We start from the raw sequence: 12,538 nt of genomic DNA, 5'->3' as shown, positions 1-12,538 counted from the left end.
CACATCACACTGGAGCAGCTCGACTTCCAGCTAAGCTGGCTGGTGACCTGGCTGCCCCTGAGGGGAGAAGATGGGAGAAGTGGGAGGTGAGGAGCCTGCTTGACGCAGACGGTCACCCCACGATGACCTCACCTGCCAAACCGGTGACTCACTCCTGCTTCTGCCCCCTCCCGGCCAGCTCTTGCTCATGTGGAATACCTGAGGGGAATACCAGGCTCCTGTAGTTAGCAAAAACGCACGATTATGAGCTATTTTTAAAGGTGTGATGTTTTCTTACTTTCAAGTGGTGGCAGCAGCCCCTGTGAAGCTAAGACATGGGTCTGGGTTTAAGCCACTTCTGCTTTAATAAACACGTGAGAATTCCCTTCTGAAAAGAAAAGGTCACATAAGAATGGGGAGTGCTAAGGCAGTTTCCTCTTTTTAAACAACTTTTTTCATTGTGATAAAACATACAAAGTTGACCATTTTGATCATTTGTAAGCATACATGTCAAGGGCAGTAAGTATATTCAGTGTTGTACATTATCATCATCATCCATTTCTAGAACTTGTTCACTCTTCCAAACAAAAGCTCTGTACCCATGAAATAGTAACTCCCTTTTTCCTCCTGCACTCAGTCCCTGATAACCTCTGTATCTTTGTATCTCTATTAGTTTGTCTACCACACAACATTTAAGTGGAATCACACACAATTTGTCCTTTGTGATTGGTTTATATCACTTAGCCTAATGTCCTCAGGGTTCACCCATGATATAGCCTGGGTGTCAGACATTCATTCCTATTTAAGATTAAATAATAGTCCATTGTATGTATACACTACATTTTAACTATCCAGCTATTTGTTAATGGACATTTGGATTGCTTCCACTTTTTATCTCTTGTGGGTGGTTTACTTTTGCAACCTTAAAGATTACTTGTTTTCTTTAACAGTTAAAAAGTTTTCTCTGCAAAGCCTCTTGCAGTTCACCTGGGACTAAAGTGACTGGTTCTGACTACTTCTCAGGAGTGTCGTAAAGATGAAGTTAGATCCTGGGTACAAAGTGCATTCTAAATTCTAAAATGTCCCACAGAAACATTCTCAGCGTGTTTATATTACTTGCTTAGAAATGCTTTTTCCCCCCAGGGGAATAAAAGGAACCCTACCCTGGCCTGCTTTCAAATTTAATATATCTTAGATGGAAATGATCTGAATGAATGAGGTTTTCTTGAGGTGTTTGTGTTTTCTGTCCTCCATTCTCTCCCAAGCAGAGTGTGATTTTACCGAATGCCTGCCTTAGATCAGCACACAATTCTGTTAATTACTAAGTATTAATCTACCAGATATACAAGGACAAGTCACTTCATTTCTTTGTGCCTCAGTTTCCATCTGCAAAGTGGGGACCCAAGTAACAGAACTGACTAAAGAGTTCTATCAAATGTAGTAATGATTATAGAGGGTTCCTGGCATGATGGGTATTCAGCCAATGTTAGCTGCATTTATTGGAGAAGGAAATGGCAACCCACTCCAGTATTCTTGCCTGGAGAATCCCAGGGACGGAGGAGCCAGATGGGCTGCCGTCTATGGGGTCGCACAGAGTCGGACACGACTGAAGCTACTTAGTAGCAGCAGCAGCTGCTGCTGCTGCATTTATATTATGATTACAGAATTCTTCATTCTTTAGGTTTATTTTTGTCCTGACCTTCCCAGTTGTTATATATTTATACACAAAAATTAAATGCATGGTCTCAGTGCATTAATTCCAGAGATTAAAGGTCATAGCCACCATTTTTACTGATGGTTTGAGAGGCTGCTTGATAATGGTTAAAATCCCTGGTTAAGGATTCAGATCTGATTTGGCTTCCAAGCTGGTCTCGGATTCATTGGATAATCTGAGTTCCCTTTTCTAGAACTGGACAAGACCTACCTCCTATGCTTGTAGGGGAGGTTAAGTGAGTACCTCCCTGCGTGGTTGAAAGTGTTAAAGGCACGCTGGCTAGTACTATTTGTAGAATCACCCCCTATTCTCTCTGCCTGGGACATTCTAAGTGGCACAAGCTTGCCAAAGCGAATTAAAACAAACATTGCTTCACTCAAAGTGAAGCTGTAGCCAGAGAATCTTTTGAAGAGAATCATAAGAAAATGCTCTCTGGAAAGAAAGGTAAGGAAAAAAGCAAAATCTTAGAGGATTCATTCTAAGGTCTGTCTGGTACGTGCTGTTTTAGGGCTCTTCTTTGGGCTTCGATTTTTTTTTTTTTAAGGGTTGTTTCTAAGACCCTTGGCGAGAGTGCTTTGAGATCTTGACAATCCTGTGGAATTAGGAAGGTGGCCCAACAGGGCGCCCCCAGGGGAGAATCCGGGACGCGCAGCCCCATCTCCTAGGGCAGGCATCCTAGAGCCAGTGGTTTCCTGAGTGGGCCGAGCTCCGGGTCACTTCTCGAGGACGGGTTGGCCTTGCCAAGGCTGCCAGGATGCTGTCGTCTCCATGACAACAGAGTGCGAGCGAGGAGACGCAGCGAGAGAGTGGTGTCATCCTCTGAAACCAAAAGCCCCCGCCCCCACACAGGCCGGGCCCCTGGCCGCAGGCGGTGGAATTCTTCTGGGAAGGCAGCTGACGTCGCGGGCGGCCCCTGCCCGGGTCCTGGCAGCGCTGATGCAAGCGCGGCCCCGCGCCTGCAGGCAGGCAGCCCCCGGGGAGAGCTGGCGCAGTGCTCCGTCTTGTTCCCTTCCGGCCACCCCGCCCGATTTTCCCAGCGAGGAGTCAACAGCTCCTGGGTGGCTCCTCAGCGACCAGCCCCGTAGGGGTGGGGTGGGTGGGGGGAATGTGTCTTTGCCCAAACCAGTTCTTTCCCCCTGCTCTTCCCAGACAGACTTCTAGGGAGAATCCGAGCATCCCAACCTGGCCACGTTTGGAGCAATGTGAAGGGCTCTAGCGGCTCGCAGTCATCCCCCGGGGACAGCCCAGGTTGCCCAAGATACCTGGTGCCAGCTGGTGCCAAGGAAACCGCCCCGATCACGAGGGAACCTTCTGTCTGGGTGGTGAAGGCAGTGAAGGGCCTCCGAGGTGGAGGTGATCCAGCCGGGGATGGTCTCCATCGCCCTCTGCTGGGCAAGTGAGAGGGTTGCTCTAATGTTCCCGCTGGGACCTCCCTGATGCTCGGAGGGTGGGGTGGGGACTGTAACATTTGAGATCACCCTCCTCATACAACAGACCAGGAAACTGAGGTTCAGAGAGGATCAGGGAACTGTCATTACTTTTGCAGCTACTCTAGGACCAAGTCAGGACCAGAAGTGCACTGACACCCTCACTGCACGATCTCTATGCTATTTAAAGTGTGAAGTCTTCCCCTTAGGACTCTTTATCATTGAGAGCACGCTTTTAAACGCCACCCCACTGGGAGGCCTTTCTCCACTGCTAGATCACTTTGCATCTCCAGTTCTAAATGTGGTCTGGGTCGGACCCTCAGTATGTGTTGTGGGGGGCGGGGGGCTGGATAGGCAAAGTCAAAACTATCTTTGTTACAATACATGGGGGGCAGTATTTGTCTTTTTCACTCTTTCTTTCCCATATATGCAGTGGAGTTTTCCAAAGTCCACATGACACGTGATGTTGCAAAAGACTGAATGCAGAAGCAGATATGAAATCCAGACATCTTCTCTTAAGGTAAAATATTTAAAGAGACCAGCAAACATAGGAAACTATGCCACTCTTCCAACTACTTTAATAAAATATATGTTAATAGGTAATTTCTACTATTTTAAAATGAATTACAATATTTAAAAATATTTTTAGTTTTAGTTTCTAATATGGCAAATACTAACAGATATAACCCACATTAAGACTTCCCTGGTGGCTCAGTGGCAAAGATTCCACCTGCAATGCAGGAGGTGTGGGCTCCATCCCTGGGTCAAGAAAATCCCCTGGAGAAGGAAACGGCAACCCACTCCAGTATTCTTGCCTGGGAAATCCCATGGACAGAGGAGCCTAGCGGGCTATAATCCATGGTGTCACAAAGAGTCGGACATGCCTTAGTGTCTGAGCATACACGCACATGAGCCACATAAAAAAAAAAACGCAGCACTCTTTAAAAGTGTAGGTGAATCCTGATACCAAAAGATTTGAGAACAGCTGATCTTTGTAGTCTATTCCCAGTCCCTCTCATGTCACGCTCTATTTTATTTACTTCAGGGTCCTTTTCACTAAAGAAATTACCTGGTTTTATTGGGTTGGCCAAAATGTTCCACCTTATGGAACAATCCACACAAACTTTTTGGCCAACCCAATATTTATCAATGAGTCAACTGGAGATTTTATTCAAATGCAAATTAGGATTCCACAGGTCTAGGCTAGGGTTCAGTGTATGCATTTCTAACAAGCTCCCAAATGTGTGATGCTAGCTGATGCTACAAGGACCACACTTTGCGAAGCACTTCACTAGGGTTTTCTCTGCTCTTTCAGATGGTGCTTGCTGGGGACTCCTTAGGTGAAAACAAATCAGGTGGCTGGTCACTGGTGCAGTGAGAGAGAAAGTTTACACAGTGAGGACCACCTCCTCTTTGCTCAGTGCTAAGGGCCCTTGGAAGAAATTGAGGGTCAGCTAATTTGCAAAGTGGGAGAGGCAGAAAAAATGGTGTCAGGGTTTAAGAGGAACTTAACTGCCTTTGAAAATGTGCATTGAACTTCAAACAATGAACTAAAGAGTAATTCAACTAATGAGCATTAAATCAGATGACATTAGGGGCTACATTGCTGAAAGTTAGGCTTCTTCAGTTCCAGTTCTGGAATCAGCTAGAATCACCTCCAAATTTTAAAGCACATGGTAGGTAGTCGAATAATGGGAATTTCAGTTGTAATGAAAAAAAACCTTTACTGTGAGACGGGGAAAGATTCTAAATATGCCATATAACATTTTTGCATTGGGGTGGAAAATATGTTGAAAACCAAACTGCATGTAACTGCTTCTGCTATCTAATTTGGGGTGGTAGTATAATTTACATCAGTGGAAAATGAATCTCTAAAACTGGGTCTTTCCACTTAGAGAAGGGAAGAAAGAAGATTGACGTAAAACCTCTGCAGTTGGGTTACACGGCCAGAGCAGGGATTACAACCTCAAATCCTTCCAGAGGCCAGACAAGTCACGCAAACGCGGGAGCCTGGTGGATTCTGGCACAGAGCAACAGTCCGGCCTGGCTACAGGGGCAGCCATGTCTCTACTTGGGCTTCTTGCTGCTGTGTTTGACCCAGGAGCCCTTGTTGCCCAATCTCCCCCCCCCCACCCTTTTTTTTTTGAGAGAACCCAGAAACCAGGGTTTTAGTGAAATTTATTTTTTATTTGAATTTCAGGAAGAAAATAAAATTAAGCAAACCATCGAACACATTTTTGTGCTGGGCAAACACAGCAAATCTTCCCAGCTCTGAGATAAATGAGGCGAGAGACAGGTTAGGGGGGTCTTTCTCTGAGCACTGGTCTCTAGGTCCTATTGAGCAGGGTGGAGGGGGTGGAGGGTCAAGCGCTTTGCTTAATCAAATGATATTTCAGCATTTTTGTGGAAAAGGATCAGCTCAGAGGGAGGGGCATCTTGGGAAATAGAGGAGCAGAAAGTGCGAGGGAGAGAAAAAGGGTACAGTTGTGTGTGTGTGTGTGTGTGCGTGTGTGTGTGTGTGCGCGTGCACATGCAGAGGCAGGGGCGAGGGGAGAGGGGAGGATCGTACCTCTGTTAGGTGCAGGGGGTTTGATTGGGGGGGGGCCAGGGATGGGAACTTGAGGAGAGGAGGCAGGGTTCCACCTGGCAGGGGCCTTCAGTCACTTTCATGTCCAAGGAGCAGGCAAGACCCCAGCAAGAACCCTTTGTAGGGTGCTGAACCGTTTTGGGTTTGACCCCTTGTGCCACTGTTCGCCTTCTCTGCAATTTGGGTGAGATCATTTAGCTTCTCTGGACCTCAGCTTCCTTTTAAAATGGGTAACAATAATATCTGTTTCACTTCCCGCAAGGTTCCTGCAAAGGGCAACTAAGGTACTATATGAGTGATGCTTGGCAAGAAGAGGAGAACCAGATAAATGTGAGCTTTTGGCTGACAGTTGATATTCAACCAATCTGAATGACAATGCCAGTCCAATAATAATAATAAAACTGATAATAATAGTGACACACCTGCTGTGTGCTGGTCCCATACTGAGCACACCCCATGCTTTATCTGATTGACACTTCATAACAATGACCCAATACCATCACCTCCATTATAGAGAGAGAACATAACCTGGCAACTGGGAGAACCAGGTCTGAATGGCTGTAAATATATCCTTAACCACTTATGTGACATGCTATTTCAATAATCACTCTTAACATTATAGTTGCCTGCATATTGGAGAATATTAATTATGTGTGGAGTTTTTTCCTTAATAAAGTATTAGTATAGAAGTAGTGCTTGTTCAGTAGTTCTTAAAATATCATTTTGGTCCTTCATTCAAACACATGTCTAGTGAATACCGACCACATGCCAGATTTGGGACTCCAGATTAGGAATACCTTCAGCTGTAGAAGACATAGAGCCTTTTGCATAAAATTTACAAGGTAAGAGTAGAGAAAATGTATTAAACAATTACAATACTGAGTACCAAAGGGAAACCCCTTGGTTTGAGGAAGGAAGGGGACATCTTAGCCAAAAGAATCAAGAGGAGTCAGACCAGAAGAGAAGGTGGAGGCTGAGACAGCTTTCCTCCAGGTGGAGGAAACACAGAGCAAGTGAGAAAGCCAAGGGGTGAGAGACGGTGCGAGGCCAGGGAGGAAACGAGAGTAGTGACACTCTGTGCCCGACAGGGAGGGTTAGGGGTGGGTGGTGAGAAATGATGCTGGGGAGAAGGTCATGGATCAGATCACACAGGACCTTGTGAGTCACATTGTCATGCATATATCTGTTTGTTAAAGTGTTAGTCGCTCAGTCATGTCTGACTCTCTGCGACCCCATAGGCTGTAGCCTGCCAGGCTCCTCTGTCCATGGGATTCTCAAGGCAAGAATACTGAAGTGGGTAGCCATTCCATTTTCCAGAGGATCTTCCTGACAAAGTGATGGAACCTAGCTCTCCTGTATTGCAGGCAGATTCTTTACTGTCTGAGCCACGAGGGAAGCCCCGTGTATCTGATTACATATGTGTGTGTGTGTGTGTGTTTAAAATGTTTTCCTTAAAAACCAGACCAGAATCATGCCCAATCCTGCTTTTTAGGCTTTATTAAGATATAATTGATACACAATAGACTACATACATTTAAAGTATATAGCTTGATGAGTTTTGACATTCACATGCACCTAGGAAATCAGAATCAAGAGGCTGAATTCTTTCATCCTCCCAGGTTACTCAGGCCCTTATAATCCCTCCCTCCTGCCACTCACGACCACTGATTGCTTTCTGTTACTGTCAGTTTGTATTTTCTAGAATTTCATCAATTCCAGGTATCACATCAATGAAATCATATAGCATATATACTTTTATCTGATTTCTTTTGCTCAGCATAATTATCATGAGATTCATCCACATAACTTGGCATGGTTCCTTTTCATTGCTGAATAGTATCCTACACTGTTTTCAGATCTGCCTTTATCACTTAATATATTAGGACAGCTGGCTCTAGGTCAGATTGCCAGAGTGCAAAGATCAACCGTGCCATTTACAAATAAACCTCAGTATGTTACCCCTCAGACCCCGGTGACCACATCTGTAAAACTGAGATCACTGTAGTGGCTGCTTGGTAGGCATGTTGTGGGTGTTGAAGGAGATGCTCTGTGAGCCTGTGTCTAGCAATTGCGCTCTGAAAGTCGTCAGGGATGTTATTACTGTTAAGCTCACAGCTGGCACAGTTTAAGAAAGCATCAGGTGCAGCTGTGGATCACTGACACTGAAGCTAGAAAGCAGGAAACAGAGGCCAAACGCCCTTTGCGGTGACACCACACGCTCCAAGGTGGACCAAGCTGATTCCTGCACCTCTTTGCTCCCCAGACCCTCTCCCTTGAGCCCATAGTCACCCAAAAGTGGGAAAGAGCTTAAAGGGACTCGATAGGCAAGAGAAAAGGGAAGCTGGGTTAACTGTCATCAATTTGGTCACGCAGACAGTCATGCTTCATCATCCCAGCCCCAGAGACCCACATCTTCCTTGGTGGCTTGCTCTCATAACAGATTAAATTATCTCCAACACACAATGAGTGTGTTATATTTAAAAAGAAGGTTCTCTAAGGCTTGCCTGCAAAGAAGTATCTGTCTGTGTCCTGACCACAGTGATATAAAGTCTGCAAAAAATTATCTATATCAGGACTTGCCTGGTGGTCCAGTGGTTAAAACTCCACCCTTTCAACACAGGAGGTGCAGGTTCCACCCCTGGTCAGGAAACAGATCCCACCTGTTGCATGGCCAAAGAAAAAAAGAAAAGAAAAAAAAAATTAACTACATTGATATCTTCCTTCCAGTGCTGCATCATATCATCTTCCAGGACTTGCTGGTCAGTAGCAAAGAGGGCTGTGTATACTCTAGAAATACACCTAAAAGGCCCAGCTTTAGAGTCAAGTTGAGATCTGAGTTCAAATCCCAGTCCTACCAAATATTAGCTCTTTACTTTGAGCCAGTTATTTCAATTCCTCTGGTCTTCATCTTTTAAATGGGGGTACAAATCATCCCTAAATTCATGGTTGGGTTGTAAGGGCCAAAGGAGAAAGGAGAAGGGGTGTGTATAGGCCCAAGCACAGTGCCCTGACCTGGGCAAAAATGGTACCTGTGGGAAGTAATGGGGCTGTCAGAAACCTCTGTGTGTTTGTTTTTCTTCCCTTTTCTTCTTCTCCTTATTTTTTTTTAAGAATAAAATAAACACTTCTTTAATTATAAGCCTTCTGTCTTTCTGTCCCAGCTTAAATCACACCTTGTACAGAAGTCTGCCTACTTTAGGCATCTCATCAGCTGGACATGAAGTCCCATGAGGAAGAAACTGAGGATGCTTTAGAAGGGAAGTTAAGTGGGACAGGAAAGTTGTCTTCAGGAAGGGCTGCCCATCAGAAAGGTGTATTTATTTAGCTCTGTTTCACCCCCGGGGACTTGGACCTGTGGGTGGGTGTGGGTGTTACCACGAGGCTGATGAGGAACTATGTTGGTATCAGAAGAGTCTGCAAAAGGAAGTGGACCGCCTCGTGGCTTCATCAGCTGCCTGTTGTAAATGTGTCTGAGGCTCGATGACCAAGTATCAAAGATGTGATCAAGGTGATTCCTGATGTAGGAAGCTGGACCAGACATTGACTTTGAGATGGATGCAGGGGGAGGTGGATAGAGTCAGGAGGGGGTGGGCAGGGTGGAGGGTCCCCCACACTTTCACAGCAACAAGAGCACTTCCTCTTTTATCTGTGTAATATATTTGGGTATCTGAAGATGTGAAAAGAATGATTTGGCTTCTTCAAAGTTTCTTATTGTTGCCTTTTTTTAAGCTACTGTCCTGGATGACCTTTGAGGCCGCTTTGAACTTTGGGGCTCTAAGATGTTGATTCAGAACTGCCTGTGACACTGAAAGCTGTATAATTTGTCAGAACTCTTAGTTGCAAGTGTCAAAACTCCTCTTAGCTTGGCTAAAGCAAATTGGGGAATGAGTGACTAGAGAAATTTGTTGCAGGGCAGTGGAGGTAGTTCTCAGAACTGTAAAAAATAAAGGCAATTGTGACAACCTATGGCTTCAGGGACTGGGACCCCGCCACTCTTTGCTGCCAAAATTCTGGCAAGTTCATCTGACTCTCAGGTCTCATTGCTCTCTGAGTGCCAGCCTCCTCTGTGAGCATGGCTGGCAGTAGCTGTGAGCTGTGGGAGAGAGAGAAAACGTCCTGCTCACAGCATCTTTGTATTGATCTCAAGCAAGGATTATGAATTGTCCCTTAAAATCAGTAGCCCACACCTTGATGGGGGATGGAGAGCTAGGATTGGCCAGGCCTGGATCACCTGGCCCTTTCTATAGCCAGGGCAAGGACCAGCCTTACCAGACTGAAAGTACAGAAAGCAGTGGCTCCTTCCATCTTGGAAAACCTTGAGAAAATGTGTACCCAAAAAAAAAAAAAAAGTAGGGAAAACATCAGGAGAACTCTTTGGCACCCTCTTGGAGAGGGGAATTGCAAGGAAAAGAGTTCCTATTTACTGGATATTGATTTTAGGTCATAGGTCACACACAATGCATTGCAGACAATATAATGCATTACATACATTATCTTTTAAATCTGTCACAACATTGATCTGAGATGGACTTTTTTATGTATTGCTGCTGCTGCTAAGTCGCTTCAGTTGTGTCCGTCTCTGTGCGACCCCACAGACGGCAGCCCACTAGACTCCTCTGTCCCTGGGATTCTCCATTTTATGTATTAGTTTTTGCCATTTACTTATTTTTAATTGAAGGATAATTGCTTTACAATATTGTGTTGGTGTCTGCCATACATCAACATGAATCAGCCACAGGTTCCCTTCCTCTTGAACCTTCCTCCCACCTCCCACTCTTTCCCACCCCTCTAGGTTGTCACAGATCCCCAGTTTGAGTTCCCTGAGTCATATAGCAAATTTCCATTGGTTATCTATTTTACATATGGTAGTGTTTATGCTTCCCTGCTACTGTCTCCATTCATCTTGAGGTAGACTTTTATTATCATGTTGCAGATGAAAAACTGATGCCCAAAGATGTTCATCAACTTACCCAAGAGAAAGTAAGAAGCTAGAAGTAAGAGCTGGGGACTGGCTCAGGCCATCCTGTGGGCCTGCATTTCGAGCTCTCTTTCACCTCAAATGCTGCAGAAGATGAGGAAGTGGGTAACTGGGTTTGGACACATATGGAACAGGGTTCCTTAAACACAAATGCTGAGAGCAGGGCTCACGTGCTGAGACTGATGAAGAAGAAACAGAAAAAGAAAAAAAAAGACAAGAGACCTGAAATTGAGGCCCAACTCTGCCTCTGCTACTGATTAGCTGGAGCTGGAAGAATCTTTTCAAAATGCAGTTCCAACTGTGTCATTCTGCTGCTTAAAATGCTTCCCTGTTCTCCAGAGATCACCCAAATCTTTCACTAAGGCCGACAAGCTCTGGCGGGTCTGCCTCCCCCTGGAGCAGCTCTGCACCTCTGCGCCCTCATGACTCTGACAGTTTCTTACAGGTTTGACAGGTTGTTTTTTTTTTTTGTTATTGTTGTTGTAAATGCATCCCCCGTGCTTGTAATATCTCTTCCCTGCCTGCATTCTGAAGCAGCACCAGTTTTTTCCTTCCAGTTGCAGGTTTCACACATCACCTCCTGGATGGAGGCCTCCCTGCTTGCCAATAGGTCACAGTCCTCTGACAAACACCCAGCTTACTGCTTATACTTACTTCTCTTCTTTCTTTCTGGTCACACTGGAAGGAATGTGGGATCCTACTTCCCAGACCAAAGATAGAACCTGTGTCCCCTGCATTAGGAGCACAGAGTTTTAACCGCTGGACCACTAGGTAAATCCCTCTTTATTTTTTAAAATTTATTTTTAATTGAAGTATAGTCGCTTTACAATGTTGGGCTTATTTACTGCTAAATAGCAGAGTGATTCAGTTATATATATATATATATATATTATTTTTTTAATACTTTTCCATTATGCTGTATCATAGCATGTTGGATATAGTTCTCTGTGCCATACAGTAAGGCCTTGCTCCTTATCCAATCCACATATAAAAACCTACAGCTGCTAACCCCAGTCTCCAACTCCATCCCTCTCTCACCTCCCCACCGCTTGGCAACCACAAGTCTGTTCTCTATGTCCGTGATTCTGTTTCTGTTTCATAGATAGGTTCATCTGTGTCATATTTTAGATTCCACATACAAGTGACATCAGGGCATCCCTTGAAGTTGGTAAAGAATCTACCTGCAATGCAGGAGACCCTGGTTTGATTCCTGGGTTGGGAAGATCCACTAGAGAAGGGTTGGCTACCCACTCCAGTATTCTCAGGCTTCCCTTGTGGCTCAGCTGGTAAAGAATCTGCCTGCAATGCGGGAGACCTGGGTTTGATCCCTGCATTGGGAAGATCCCCTGGAGAAGGGAAAGGCTACCCACTCCAGTATTCTGGCCTAGAGAATTCCATGGACTGTATAGTCTATGGGGTTGCAAAGAGTCAGACACGACTGAGCGACTTTCACAAGAGATATCATATGGTATTTGTCTTTCTCTTTCTGACTTACTTCACTTAGCATGATCATCTCTATTTGCTTGCTTACACCTACTCATGAACACTTACATTGAGGGCACCTCTCTCAATGACAATGATCCTCCTCTGGCTGGTCCCTGGGCTGCAAGCTCCATGAAGGGGTGGCTGCCATCACTGCCTCGTTCATCTGTATCCGCAAACCTAGCATGAAGCTTGGTACATGGTGAGAGCCCACTCAGGATTTATTGAAAGGCTCATCGGAAGTCAGAGCACCCACTCCAGGCCTCCTCTTCCAAGTCGTAAATGTCAGATCGTGTAGGTGTCAAATTCCAAGACTTCAAGAGCACCTGGGCAGAGAGGGAGCTCGTGTCAGTGGGTGGAATTCGCTTACA

General features: G+C 45.2%; 1 long non-coding RNA gene across 2 annotated transcripts; it reads left to right on the top strand.

Annotated features, from left to right (window-relative positions):
• Nucleotides 1-2,081: 2,081 nt before the first annotated feature.
• LOC122682600 lies at nt 2,082-10,799 on the top strand. Of its 2 annotated transcripts, none has more exons than XR_006337432.1 (3): nt 2,082-2,137; nt 3,554-3,640; nt 10,641-10,799. It is a non-coding gene; the product is annotated as an uncharacterized LOC122682600 (long non-coding RNA). The 2 variants fall into 2 exon arrangements; XR_006337433.1 differs by lacking the exon at nt 10,641-10,799 and adding an exon at nt 5,016-5,244.
• The last annotated feature ends 1,739 nt before the right edge of the window (nt 10,800-12,538 follow it).

This window comes from Cervus elaphus, chromosome 24 (assembly GCF_910594005.1).
Source record: "Cervus elaphus chromosome 24, mCerEla1.1, whole genome shotgun sequence".
In the NCBI taxonomy this organism is placed as follows: Eukaryota; Metazoa; Chordata; class Mammalia; order Artiodactyla; family Cervidae; genus Cervus; species Cervus elaphus.
The sequence above is the reverse complement of the archived record's forward strand: the minus strand, read 5'-3'. Positions and strand labels throughout refer to the sequence as shown.